This window comes from Acomys minous (assembly GCF_964271855.1).
Source record: "Acomys minous genome assembly, chromosome: 6".
Lineage (NCBI taxonomy): Eukaryota > Metazoa > Chordata > Mammalia > Rodentia > Muridae > Acomys > Acomys minous.
Window position 1 is genome coordinate 99,999,111 of NC_140487.1, and position 14,447 is coordinate 100,013,557.

The following is a 14,447-nucleotide window of genomic DNA, read 5'->3' on the forward strand; positions in this document are numbered from 1 at the left end:
GTGTTAGTCATTTGAGAGTGATTTTTAGACACCAAATATCCTTTACCCCTAAAGATTTCTACAAACAATCCCTTGGGTTTTGAATGTATATGATATTTTGGATATTGAACATTTAATATTTAACACAATGGCAATTCATTATCTAAAGAGAGTTTGTATTCATATCCCCAACTCCCTGCACGCCATTCTTTATTCTTTCTGATCCAGGGCCTCCAATATCTTTACAAACTATCCGAGTCTGCTTTCCACTTCTTCAAGCCTTTCCCAGTTCCTCTTTCTGCCGTGCCAATGCCTTGGTTTGTTCCCCACTTCAACCCTTCAATCTTCCATCACGATGCGTGTGACACTCCGTCTTGTGTGTTTAAGTGTTCTGATCCTCCTCACCATGAAAGAAACTCTCTGCGGGTAGGTCAGTGCTTTTATTAAGTCTTATCTCGCTGGTGTCTAGTCTATATGTAAATTCAGCCCTAAGGAGTTAGTAAGTACCCTGGACATGTAAAACTCTAGATTCAGGCTCTCAGAACACCCCGTGGCTCTCGCTCTGTCTTCTGAGAGGCTGGGCTGTGTCTGGCGCATACAGCACAGAGACCAGCTGTTGGTCTCGGCTCCTCAAACTGGGATAACTGTGGAAGATTATATAGTGTCATTGACATGCACCCCTAACCTTAGAACATGGCCCATGAAAGCAGGATCTTTACAGATACAATTTTAGGTCAAAATGAGGCCACACTTAATGAGGGTGTGTCCCTAATCCAATGGAAGCACACTTGGGTATCCTGTGTGATGATCACCTATGGTGTTGGAGACACAGATGGGAAAGGCACAGTCGTGAGTTAAGGGACACCAAGGATTGCAGGAGCCACCAGCAGACAGGGACCCAGTGAAGAATTCTTTCCGAGAGTCTTTAGAGAAACACAGCCCCAGTGATGACTGTGTGACTTTAGACTTTGAGATTCTAGAAGGGACTGGTTTTCTGCCATTTGTAGTCTTTTGTCAGGATGTTCCTGGGAAATGAACACAGTGACTTTCCCCTTGACACCCGCATACACTTGCACCGGAAGGGTCTTCCTGAAGGAGCTGAGCCAAAGAACAGACAGAAGAGGCAGCAAGGGGGAACAGTTGTGCCGTGGAGGCTCCCAGTGCCTACCTGAGCCTTGTAAACAATCCATAGAGCAGAGCGCAGCCTCAGAGATCTGTGCTGTGTTCACAGGCAGAGCACAAAGGTTCCTGGTTGGTCTGGGGTTATACCCATCTTTCTACTGAGATCAAGGGGGCGGGGGAGAGATGCTCAAAAGCGAAGGGGTACAGGAGCCAGGCAGGACTCGTCTTTCTGGGGCCTGGCACCCTCAGGATGGGTTTCGTTGGTAGCCCTGTTCCCTGAGCTCACTGAGTGTGGGGAGTGTTTGCTGTGGCCTCGAGGGAGTTGGCTGGGGTTTTCAGTGGAGCCTGGAGTCTTGGGCCTGTGCCGGCCGGTATCGTTTGATGCTGGGAGACATACTGCACCTAACCATCAGAGTGCGTCCTCTCTGCCAAGGCATGTCCTCACCCAGCCCCTCTTCTTCCCTGACGCAAGACAGACACGCTACACTCCTCAAGGTGCCCCTGAGGACTGAAGGACCGGCACCTGTATCCTCAGAAAAAAATGGTCTTTGCTTGGGGTAGGAGAGTGATGTGTGTGTGTGTGTGTGTGTGTGTGTGTGTGTGTGTGTGTGTGTGTCTGCTGCCCTAGTCTTGGCCTGTGAGGTTAGAGAAAAGGATGAAGAGGGTGAGAAGAGGAAGAGAATAGGCAGACATGGTTCTAAGAAGACTTTTAGACTTCAAATTGGAATAATTGTCAAGGCCCACCCACTTGCACTGTTATGATGTCACAGACAAGAGCAGCCCCCGGAGGGTGCAAGAGACGCATGAAGTCATCTGGCCCTTTGCCTTTCCCAATCTTCCATGCCACCAGAGTGGTAGAGATTGGAGCCTGACCCTGACATCTGAGCACTTGAATCCCCAAGGCCACACAGCAATAGGGACAAGCTTACTGGGCCAGAGGCCAGCTTGCTCTCCTGGGAAGATCTCCCAGGTTCTTACCTGAAGTCAGCAAAGCCAGACCTCACCTTGAAGACAGTCTCAGGCTCTCAGCATCAGACCACAGCCTTGGCTTGGCTCAAGCTGATTGCAGATGGCTGATAATGACGGCGAAATGATGACTCATGCCGTCCTGAAGCAAGACTCTGGGTGTGCGTGTGAATGGGCAGGGCTCAAAATGACGGGGTGCTGCTGATCGTATCAAAGTCTCTGTGCTGGGGTATGGGGGGGGGTGAGGATATGAATGGAGGTGAGAACAAAAGGTTCTGTTGTAACGTGAATACTGCGAAGGTGCCATGATCAAAGCCACTGGCCAGAGAGGGTTGGTTTGAGGCAAGTACTGATCTCTTGTTTTAGACAACACTTGCTGTATTGAAAGCTCTTTAGGGAGAGAAAGTAAGAGAGACTTCCTTGGCTTACGTAATGACCCATGTAGCATTATGAGGAGGCCAAGTCAACGCGGAATAGGTAGGGCCAAAGTGGCCATTAAGAGAGGGATACCTGGGCTTGGTGGTGCACAGCTTTAATCCCAGTACCCAGGAGGCAGAGGTAGGTGGGTCTCTGTGAGTTTGAGGCCAGCTTGGTCTTCAAAGCAAGTCCAGGACAGCCAGGCCTGTTACACAGAGAAACCCTGCCTCAAAACACCAGAGAGAAAGGGGGAGGGGCTGTTGTGCTAATGTGTGCCTGCCAGCTCAGCACTGGGTAGGCTGAGGCAGGGGGCTTCTGAGAGGTCAAGGATAGTCTGGGCTACTTAGCAAGACCCTGGGCAAGGGGTAAGACAAAGAACAAGTGAAGGAGGAAAGAAGAATGGGATGACAGGAGGGAGAAAAAGGAAGGAAGGGAGAGAAGAGAGAGAAGCACTTGTCACTTGTCAAGTAACTCTTTGATTCTAGGTAGAAGATTCTAGAGAACATTAGTGTGGTTGACTTGCTTTAGGAGCTTTGAGAGGCAACCAGCATGGTCATGTGACATTCACCACCTGATGACAACTGATCTCTCTGTCTCTGTCTCTCTATCTGTCTCTGTCTGTCTGTCTGTCTGTCTGCCTGTCTGCCTGCCTGTCTGTCTGTCTGTCTCTCTCTCTGTCCTCCATGTCAAATGCTGTGGAAACAGAAGCTGAGGGAGTCAGTTGGGCAGTCTGCAGCCTTGCTAGTTTGTGTTTCTGGGGAAGGCATGGGTTAGGTGAGGGGAGTTGACTGGATGACTCCTTGCTTCTCTCACAGGAGATGAATTGTTGAACTGCACTTTGGAGATGTGTGTGTGTGTGTGTGTGTGTGTGTGAGAGAGAGAGAGAGAGAGAGAGAGAGAGAGAGAGAGAGAGAGAGAGAGAGATATTGGGGTTCAGGCTGAGGGGCATAGAATGGTATGCAAGGCAAACCAGAGTTTGTCACCTTCCCTCTATTTCCAACTGACACCCCAAAAAGCCTCACACAGCTCGGTGTTGGAACATTCTGATAGGTATGTCTTGGGGCCTACATGAAGAGAGTCAAGGTCAAAGCTGCCTAAAGACACCTGTGTCTAGAAGTAACAGGCTAAAGAGAGATTCTAGAATTGATTCCACATAGCAGAGCCAGGAGAGGCGGCTTTGGCAAAGAGCACAGCTGTTAGGCTTGTCATCAAAAGCCCTGGCTTTGAGGCCCAGCTCTCCTTACCACTGTCGTCGTAAGATCTTGGGTAAGTCATGTCACCTAAGTTTCCTGCTAGGTAAAATAGGAATAAGAACACTATTGAACAACTGGAAGGACTGATTATTAAAAAGGATTTTATATTGTGAAGGTGTAGTGGAAGTTCTGGTTTCTTTATAGCCCTGTTATGTTATGTTTTTGTTTTAATCCCAAGTGTGGGATATGGGGCTGCTTTTAGTTTGTCCACAGCTGATAATAGCTTCCTGTGGCTCAGAAAGGGACGTGGTCTTTGCTAGCTGCAGTTAGTTGAATTCTGAGGACTCAGAGAAGGGGGAGAGAGAGGGAGGAGAGAAAGAGAGAGGAGAGAGAGAGATGCTCAGAGAGAGAGGACACTTCAAAGAGAGAGTCGGAGGAGGAAGAGGCAGCTTGTTCGCCCTCCTGTTGTGTTTGCTGTTTGCTGTTGCTGGTTCACTGCACTGCTACATGTCCCGAGGACTTTAGATTGCTACTGCCCCAAAGAACCCAAGAACCCTGACTAGCAGGAAGTAGCCAAAGAGAACTCTACCCTATCTTCCCACTGACCTTTTCTCTCTCCTACCTAGTGTTGACGGGGTTGGGGAAAGGGAGGTAGAGGCATTAAGGAACCCAAACAAAATAGATAAAAATAATAATGCCAGCAGACTAGAGGGCTACTTAAAAAAAGTTAGGGTGTGGAAATTCCCGTGGGGCCCAGAGAAGGGGATGAGAAACACAAGAGCTGTGTATACACTACATTTGGCTGGGAAATCTGGGCGGTGTGAGCATTTAGCTTAATTTCAAGATCTGACCTTTTCTGAAAACAAAAAGCCTAGCTGTCTAGAGGGTCCTCAACTTAAGGACAGGATAGTGTTCCAATAAGCACATTGTAGACGGCAAAAAACAAAAAAAAACAAAAACAAAAACAAAACAAAACAAAAAACAACCCACACACAACAAAACAAACAAAAACAAAAAACAAACAAAAAAACTTGTCTCATCAGTTGAAAAATATTTAATACCTCTAATACATGGAATAGCCTCACTCCACAGCAGTGCACAGTGGAGCACCATTATGGTCATGGCTGGACCTATGACTAACCGCTGCTCCCCAGGGGTCACATAGTAGCCACACGCTACCTACCATTGCCCCTTACTGCAAGTCTCTACAGTAAGTTCTACTCATATGAACCTCTGCTTTTTTACCTCTGAGGTTAAAGGTCAAAGAGATCTCCTCAGTAGCCTGGAGGAAAGCCTCGGACTGAGTCAAAGTCATTTTATTAAACTCACATCGCATGCCAGGGAGTGTCCTGAGTCGGGAAGGAGGACATCGAAGTCTTTCATCTTTTTGAGCCTATTAAGAATTATTATGAACACCCATGTCCAGCAAGGGCCACCACTCGGAGAAAGATGGGCAGGACACCTCACCCCTTGAGAGGGTTCAGGATTACCCCAGAAGAGGTCATGGCTTTGCAGGAAGAGAAGAAAGGGAAATCCAGGGGAGAAACACCCCCAGAGAGCCCCTGGCAGCACACAGCTTGCATGTGAGCTCAGGAGCTAGAAATGGGAGACTTTGAGTCTGTACTTAGTCACTCGATGTCTTAACAAGAAGGACATTTTACTAGGTGCTAGGCTAGAGGAGCTGATACTGGGTTCAGGGACAGCGTGTGACTGTGTAGTCACTGGTGCCCATGTCTGAAGGAGGTGGCCCTTGTTTGCTACTGTGATCTCCTCACTGACAGGCATGCTTGGGGACCAAGCTTAACCCCAGTAGGACTAGGTCCCCACACCCTGCGTGCCTGGCACTCTGGGTGGAGGCAGGTTTCCTGTCTGGGCATCGCCACTTTCCATTCCCTTCACACAACAGTGTGTTGACATGTCGGTGCCTGGCCTGCTCCAAGGGAATACACAGGGAAGGCGCCCAAAGGCGGTGCCTGGCTCCCTAGCTGGCAGCAGGCCAGGAAGGCTTTGTTTTGCTCCTTCCCCTGAGGTGGCAGCCAGGCGGTGACTTCTACTTCATAGCTGCGGCTCCTCCGAATGCTTCCTAAGTCAGAATCTCTCCAAATGTCAGGGAGGAGCATTTACAATTTGGTCCTTTTATGACGTGCCTTTAAGGCCAATTTATCCAGAGCTAATAATCCTGATGTGCTGTTGAATTAGGCATCGGGGAGAGGAGGTGTGCATTTTCAAAACCCATGAAATCGCAAGCAGATTGCATGACTCAGTGTTCCTTATGAATGCTCCATCCTCTCGTGGCTGTTATTATTAATATTAATAAGCATATATATTCACAAACACACATCCACATCCACCCACGGGGCACTGGGCAGAGCTCAGGGAGGACACAGCCTCTGTCCTCAGGGATCAGTAGAAAGCTGTCTCTAAGATGAGGTAGCAAATCACAGGAGTATTGTAACTGTCAAGGTTTAAGCACCCAAAAATCAGTACTATCATTAGCAATCAGTAATCACCGTTATAGAAGAATAAATCTCGTAATCTCCAAATTACCTGTTTGCACCAATTAGAGTCCGACTGATGAACATACCAATCAAAGGGGAATTTACTTGAAGCACCCAAGCTTATCTGGTTAAAAAAAAAAAAAAAAGAAAAAGAAAAAGAAAAAATACCGAGAACCCGCTGAGCTCCCAAACTGATGTCTTCTCACTCACTATCTGCTAGGTCGGATATTCTGCAAAGGGAGCTGACAAAACCCTGCACAGGTACCCCCAGGCAGGAAGAAATCCACAATGCATTTATTTGTTTATTTATTCATTTATTCCCCCGCTTGCCTACAGAAAGGATTTGAGGTAGCTGACAATAAGAACACACACACACACACACACACACACACTATACTAAGATAGACTCTCTTAGATTTCAAAATCATGTTGGGAATCATGGGGTGGCGCGGAGGATGCTGGGCTTGCATTCCCCATGTCCACTTGTCTTTGCTGAATCGCCATGCTGAGCACAGCCATAGGCACTCGAGGATCAACACCGGAGACACTGCTCTCTCCTGGGTGCCGGCTTGTCACCTGGGGTGAGATGCGAGCCCTGGGGCTCTCTCTGAGCCTCTCAGGAGGCAGTGAGCAGAGGAATCAGATGGGCCACCTAGTTCTCAGTGTGCAGTGGAGAAAGCGGAGTCTGTGGAAAGGCGCGTTCCCCCCACCGCCCCCGTGCTATAAATCCAAACAGCAGATCAGGACCACTGAAGGGACCCGGTGGAAAACGTGTCAGCGTCCGTCTGCCAGTCTTTTAGACCTGTTCTCTATCTAGTCATCTCTCAGCTGGAGCCTGGGACAAAAAACAAGAATGAGGAGCGAGGGCATGGTGGCTTGTGTCTGTAACCCCAGGGTTCAGAAGGCTAAGGCAGGTAGGTGGATTGCTAAGAGTTTGGGGGCCAGCCTGGGCCACAGAATGAGTTCAAAACCAGCAAGGGACACACACTCTTGTTTTAAAAAGCAAAAACAAAAACAAAACCAGAAGTCTGGATTTCCTACTGAACCGTCTGCCCTTTGCTCCTCCTGGTTCTGGTGTTTGAGGCAGAGACAAGAGGTGAGAGCTGGGCGTATGAGGCGTATGAGAGCTCAGCAGTATGCTATGCATTTGTCTTGGGGCCTTGGGAGTTGAAAAATATCTTAGCCAAGAAAAGTCATCTTAGCAGTCCCTTCTGCTCCCCAAGCTGTGTGAGCCTACCCAAAGGGCGTTTTATACTTTGGTGCTGATACAGGGCCCAGCATCACCACACCTTACTCATCTCCCGCCATCAGTCACCCTGACGTGCTCCCAGCTTCCACCTGGCCTTCTCATTTACTCTGTATGGCTCTGCTTGGTGAGATATCTCTGAGAGATTATGTTGCCATCCTACTGGGGCTTGCTCAGTTTGCTTGTTTTATTTTAAGTGTACTGGGTGCTCATTTTGACCTCTGCCTTTGAGCATCACTAGGTTAACTCTAACAGCAAGGGCTATTTAAGTGGTACCCAAGTGTGCGTCTCTAACTCTGTGGCTGGAAGCTCATCCAGGTGATGGGAGATACAAATGTGGAGGCTTCCATGTTCTCTGCACCCAGTGACCATGCTCTTCTGGAGCTCCCACCCATGCTGGATCAGCTCTATGTGACTAGCAATGCCCACAGCACCAGACACCACTGTGCTGGGTGCTATAGACACAGCGCTGGACAGACATGGCCTTTGATCTCAGGAGGTTTACAGAGTTCACGGACATAACAGAAAGAGGGTGACTTGAGGCAGCGGAGAGCTAGCAGAACTTCTGTGTCTCCCCACGGCTTGTTGCTTTCTCTTATTTTTAGATATTTGTTTTCTTAAGGCAGCCGGCCCATGTGTGACCGAGGGTGACCTTGAACTCCTGATGCTCCTGCTTCTGCCTCCTGGATGCTGAGATTACAGACATGCATCCCCCCCCCCAGGTTTATGTGGTGCTGGGCACTGAAGCCAGGACCTTGTGCATGCTAGGCAAGCACTCTACCAGCCGAGCTACGTCTCTGGCCCCGTTTAACCCATCTCCAAAGATGACATCGTAGGATCCACCTTTGGCCATTTGGTGGAGATTCGGTGTGACAGTCACAAAGCATTTAGCACAATGTCCGGAGTTTGGTAGCTACTCCATGTATGGTAGTTCCCCCAGCTGTGCTAGGTCCTGGGAACGCAGTGATGAATGAAGAGTCATCTCTACCCCTGAGGCACCGGGAATTGAGTGGAGCAGACAGATGAGCCCTCAGCCGAAAGAGCAAAAGCTGTCACAGAAGCACGGAAGGCTATGGGAACCCAACGGAGGGCATAGGAAAAGACAGCAAACTTTTGGAGGGGCGGAGGATTTTCATGAGCGGAGCCACAGCAAGGGTGCTGAGAACCCTGGAAAGTCAGGGGGTGGGGGGTCTAAGGCATCGTGCCATAGGATGCTCTGAGTCACGTGGCTTCTCTTGCATGCCCTGTGATTTTCTGAGTCATTTGCAATGCAGCTGTTAAATTAGATAGCAAAAGATCTCCCTGCGAGCTTGCATAGTTCTCAAGAGAGGGGAGTATTTCTTTGTTCACTACCAATTGCCACCTCCCGGTACATGGTAGGCACTCAATAAATATTTATTAAATAAGTAAGGACAATTACACATGTAAGCAGCTCATCTCCAATGAGAAAATCAAGGAAGCATCTTTTTTTCCCATTCACTTGATGTAAGTCACTTCCCTCGGGTACATGTGTGGTGGCAATTAAAGAGGCTGCATGACATCACTGGGTCTGTAAGAGGCTGTAGGTTTCCCAGTGTCCTCCTTGTCTTGTTCAGACTTGTTGTGGGGCCTTTCCTTAGCTTTGAAGCTGCTCGCACTGCCATGGAGATCCTTTTGGCACTTGGCACACGGTCCTCTGTGAGCTGTGGGTACGGCAGGCCTGGGCAGCTTTCAAAGATGCGCCTGTATTTTTCTTTTGTGACCTTCCATTTTGCTTTTGCAAAGTGTTTCTACAAAGGGAGAGTCTTTGAAACCAGAGCTCAATGGGACAATTTCTTGGGTCATTTAACCAAGACGAGGCTGGCTGGTGGGAAACTGTCCAGTGAGGTCTATCCCTGTGCTGGCTAGTTTTACGTCCACTTGACCCAAGCTACAGTCATCAGAGAGCAGGGAGCCTCAGTTGAGAAAATGCCTCCGTAAGATGGGGCTGTAGGCCAGGCTCATAGGGGCTTTTCTTAATTAGTGACTGACGCAGGAGCGGCCAGCACATTGTAGGTGGGGGCCACTCGGGGGCTGGTGGGTCCTGGGTTTTACAAGAAAGCAGACTGAACAAGCTATGAAGAATGAAGAGAAAGCTGGTGAGCAGCATCCTCCACGCCCTCTGCATCAGCTCCTGCATGCAGGTGCCTTCCTTCCCTGTCTGAGTTCTTGCCCTGACTTCCTTCACCGACTTCCGTGATGAACAGTGTAGAAAAGTATAAGCCAGGGCCGGGCGTGGTGGCGCACACCTTTAGTCCCAGCACTCGGGAGGCAGAGGCAGGCGGATCGCTGTGAGTTCGAGGCCAGCCTGGTCTACAAAGTGAGTCCAGGACAGCCAAGGCTACATGGAGAGACTCTGTCTCGAAAAACCAAAAAAAAAAAAAAAAAAAAAAGAAAAAGAAAAGTATAAGCCAAAGAAACTCTTCCCTTAACAAATTGCTTTTGGTCGTGGTGCTTCATTGCAACAATGGTACCGTGCCCCAATTTCATTTTCTCACACACCCAGGCCAGGATTAAGATCGGCTTGTTTAGTTCTCTGCCATGACTCCCGCCGGACATCACTGGCAGGGGTTGCCCTGTTTCTGTTGCCTTTGCCAACAGGGCATTCAAAGCTTGCCTGGCACCGTGTTCTCAGTTCTGCTGCCTCCCCTCCCGCGCCTGGATCTGTGCTACGTTGGGACACGCAGCTCTCACTTTCTAAGATAATTTCAATCATAATGACCAACAACTGTGCCGCTGTGGGGAGGACACTCTGTTTTAAGTAAGAGTCTCACATTTTACCAGGAGCCTTTTGAAGACAGCAAGCTACCTGCAAAACAATTTTAAGAAACAAAACAGAACATGGAGACCTTAAAAAAAAAGTTATTTAACCTGAAAAACAGGAAGATAGTCTTTATTAATTATGTAAGACTTGGACAATAAAGAAAACTATAAAACCGGGGGCGGGGGTGGGGGGGCTACCTTTCTTCTGATCTTGCCAGCCACTTGGTGTGCATAACTGTATTTCCCAGCCTTTTAGACGGCTACGTTGGTATCATTTCTCCTGCCCACTTTTGTTACTCTGTTTCCTGGTCCTTTACAAGCCACCACACTGTGTGGCACCGGCAAGAAGGAACCATTAATTTATCGATGTAGACTTGGAGCAACTCTCTAATGCACCCTGTACTGTTTGTTACTAACTTCAGCCCTGTGTCCCTGCAGGGTTCTCCGTCACCTATGTGTAACTTTAGCAGATCTGAGTCTTCCTATGAGGAAAACAGCATCCTGTGCCATTCAGACTGTATTTCCTGTCTTCAGATTTGCTACTTCTTCCCTTCCCCCGCCCCAATTTCCCTGTCTCCAGTGAGCAATAGTATCTCTCATCTGAGCCTCTCTCCCTGCCTCCAGTGACTGCCTCCCCTGATGAATTCTCTCCGGGTGACTTTGGCATTTGCATATTTCCTCTCGCTCGCTTAGATATTCTGAGATGTTGGAATCTGAGAGCAGGTTGACGCGCGCGCGCGCGCGCGCGCGCGCACACACGACCAGGTACTTAGCTGAATGAGGCTTTTCTCGGGAACTGCACAAATATTTGGAGTCGGGCGTCTGCCAATAGGCAATTAATTGAAACGTGGACACAGCAAGCTTCCGGAGGAGGGAGGCTGACGTTGAGAAATTAGCTGTGGGAAGTGAGTCTCTGCAAGATTCCAAAACAGTAATTTGGGGATTCCTTTACCTCAAACTAAAAGCGATTTGATACAGAAAAAGAAAAGAAAAAGAAAAACCAAACCGATTGTCCTGTTCAGGTTGAAATTTTACTGTACTGGGAGTCAGGGGTTGCTGCTCCCAGAGAACACAGGTGTGACCCTTGTGGAGCGGGAAGGGAGCCCAAGGACAGGGCTAAGAGGAGGAAAATGTAGAAACAAAAGCAAGACACTGGCTCCAGCCCTGGGCACTGTGCGCTTTCCAAGCCGACTGTCTACCTGGAGACCGGATTACCATATGAGGAGCCAAAGGGTGAGGACTGCGATTTAAGCATTTTCCTGTCTCCGTCGTTGACGGTGTGAATACATTTAGCAAAATCCTGCTTCTACTGACCGACCTTAGTGGGGGAGTGAGCAGACCAGGTCCTCCTTGACCAAGATCCCCCACCCGCACCCTGCTTAGCACTGGCAATGTAACGGCTGAAAAGTACAGTCTCTCCCCTGGGTTAGCAGCTACTTGACAGAGCACAACCCTAGCAAACTGGGAGGCCTGTGGCTTCTACCAAGAGGACCACAACTGTGATGCTGGCCTGTTGCCAGGCCCAAATTCCTTTTTATCCACCAGAAAGTAGGAATGCTCACTCCTTTCCTGCCCCCCCCCCCCCACCCAGTACAGTGGGTCCTCTGCTTAACACCTTTGATAAGCGAGGAGTGAAAAAAAAGAGAATCACTTTTCCATTTGCTCTGGCACGTGAGGCCAGCTTACTCTTTTGAGGGCGTCCCCAAGAACACGGCTTTCCAGATTCTTCCTTAGCTGACTGCATCAGCGCTGGGAGCCAGGTAAAAATATGAGCCCCCCCCCCGCCCCGTTTCCAAGCTAGCATACTGATTTCAGATGTCAGAGTGGTTGGGGTCCAGTCTCACGTTTTAACAAGCCCTCTGGGGATGTTGATGCTCTGTCAAGTTTGAAAGCCGTCGCCCTAAAAAATTATGATCAGGACGTCTGGCCTGCTAGATTCAGGCACTAGGAGAGTAATATATTTTTGATTATTGGCCCCTTAAGAATAACTTCTCTTCATCTTAGGACGCCCAGGTGAGCCGTCCCCACACATTGCTGAGTGTTCAACAGGAAAGCATTTCCAAGCGATTCTTCACAATGAAACTGACCAGCATGGTCAGACAAGAGTCTAGCATCACAACCTATTTCTGGCAAGTGCAGAATTTTCATTCTTTAAAGTTCCATGGAATGACTGGCTATGTTAATTGATCGCTGACTCTGTTATTTTTAGACTTGCGCTTCCTTACCTCACATGAAAATGTATTCAGAATTCAAATGGGAGCTTGTGAGGTAGCCGGCGATGAAGGTACGCGCTGGCAAACCTGGTGACGCGAATTCAATGGCCAGGACCCACACGGCGGAGGGGGACAACTTTTGCCAGTTGACTTCTGACCTCTGCATAAGCACCATGTCGTGGGTGCCTGTACGCACATATAAATTTACACGCACACAAAAATACACACACACACACACACACACACACACACACACACACACACACAAATAAGTAAATAAAAATGAAAAAATTTCAAACGATGGGCTAAAGAAGGAGGAGCACAAACCGGAAGCCTCTCTGTGCTGTGGAGTGAGTTCAAGACCAGTCTGAGCAACTTGGTGAGCTAAACACTTTTGTGTGTGAAATGGCTGGAGATGCTGGTCACTAGTCATACGTGGGAAAAAGGCCTGAGTTCAATCCCCAGTATTACAAGATAAAATAAAATAAAATATTCAAATGGGAACATTGTATTATTCACATATAATTTTTTATATACTTAATCGTGTTACTAAGGAAACCAGGTATAACACTATAGAGACATTGTTGCTGTAATGAATTATTAGGACACACACAGACACACACACACACACACACACACACACACAACATATATATATCTCAGAGTATCCTCTCTCTCAGATTTCACACAGACTGAGTTGTCACCACTTCTAGCACAGGACTGCGGAGCTATGGAAGGTAAGGCAGCAAGGAGAATCCTAACCCGGAGTGACAGGCGTTTCCAGAGAGTGTGCTCTGTACCTTTTACGGGCTGGCAGCGTGAGGTGATTCTCCATGTGGCACCAGGAGCCCCTCGGTGGGAAGGCAGCATGAGCAAGAACAGCCACCTCTCACAAGGCCACTTTAGTGGCAGAGCTTGTTGGGGCCGGGGGGGGGGGGGGGGTGGGTGGGTGGGGGGGGGGTGGGTGGGGGGGGGGCGCTTCTAGCTGGTGAGAACTAGGAAGGGCTGCAAGTGGGTGTGCAGTGCAAAGAGTGTGCTAATCACACGTTTGTGGGATCCAAGGGCAGCAAAGCGCGGATCACACGAGTGAGTGACACTCAGAAAGGGGAGGAGGCTCCAGCCCAGCGGGAAGCTCCTGCGTCTTCTCTCTAGCTAGGGGGAGGTGCTGTTATTAATGACGGGACGGATTAGAACAGATGGGTACTTTTGACACATTTTCCCATGTTGTTATTTTCCGATTTCCCATCTTCCCACCACCTAGTCATGTGCCTTTCTCTTGGTTAGGAGCGAACGGGTGGGACTTTGAAGAGAAGCGTTGGGAAGGGGAGTGCAAGTGATGCCGTCGCCATTGAACTCAGAGGTGCACGCTCAACCGGTCCCCCAGAGTCCTCCTAAAACCTTGCTGGGTGTAGAGAAGAAGCCATGGTGACTCCCCGGACTTTCTGGGATGCCTGGGACCCTTTCTCACAGGATCCGGCACAGTCTCCTTCCATCCTGGCAACCACCACACTCTTCCTGATTAGGGTACCTTCCTGGAGCCCTGAGGGGATTTGCATTGTAAATGGTGTTTGTTAGGGCCCAGAAATAATATTAATCATTGCAAAACAATTATGTTGCATAATTTGTACATTAAAAAAAAGGAAAAGCATGAAATTTGGTCTTGAATTAATATTTCTAGAATTATGTATCTTCCTCATCCACACAAATAATGAGGCCCTCATCTGCCCTTCTGGGTGTGAAAGGTTCTGGAAAAAAATATGGACACTTACCTTCTTCTGGCTTCTGGAAACAGTTTTAATGTGTACAGAGCAACATGGCTTCTGTGCAAGGGAAAACTCAGTTTTCTATATTTAAATCCTTCTTCTTGTAAAAGGCTGGACACAAAGGGACAAAGGGAAGTCCCCAGGATGCAGAGCAATAAAGCAGGCCGGCTTTGCATAAAGCTGCATCTCAGCTGCCATCTGTCTTGGTATGACATTGGGGGTATGACATAGCTTCTAAATACCTGGGGGTATGACATTGCCATCAGCAA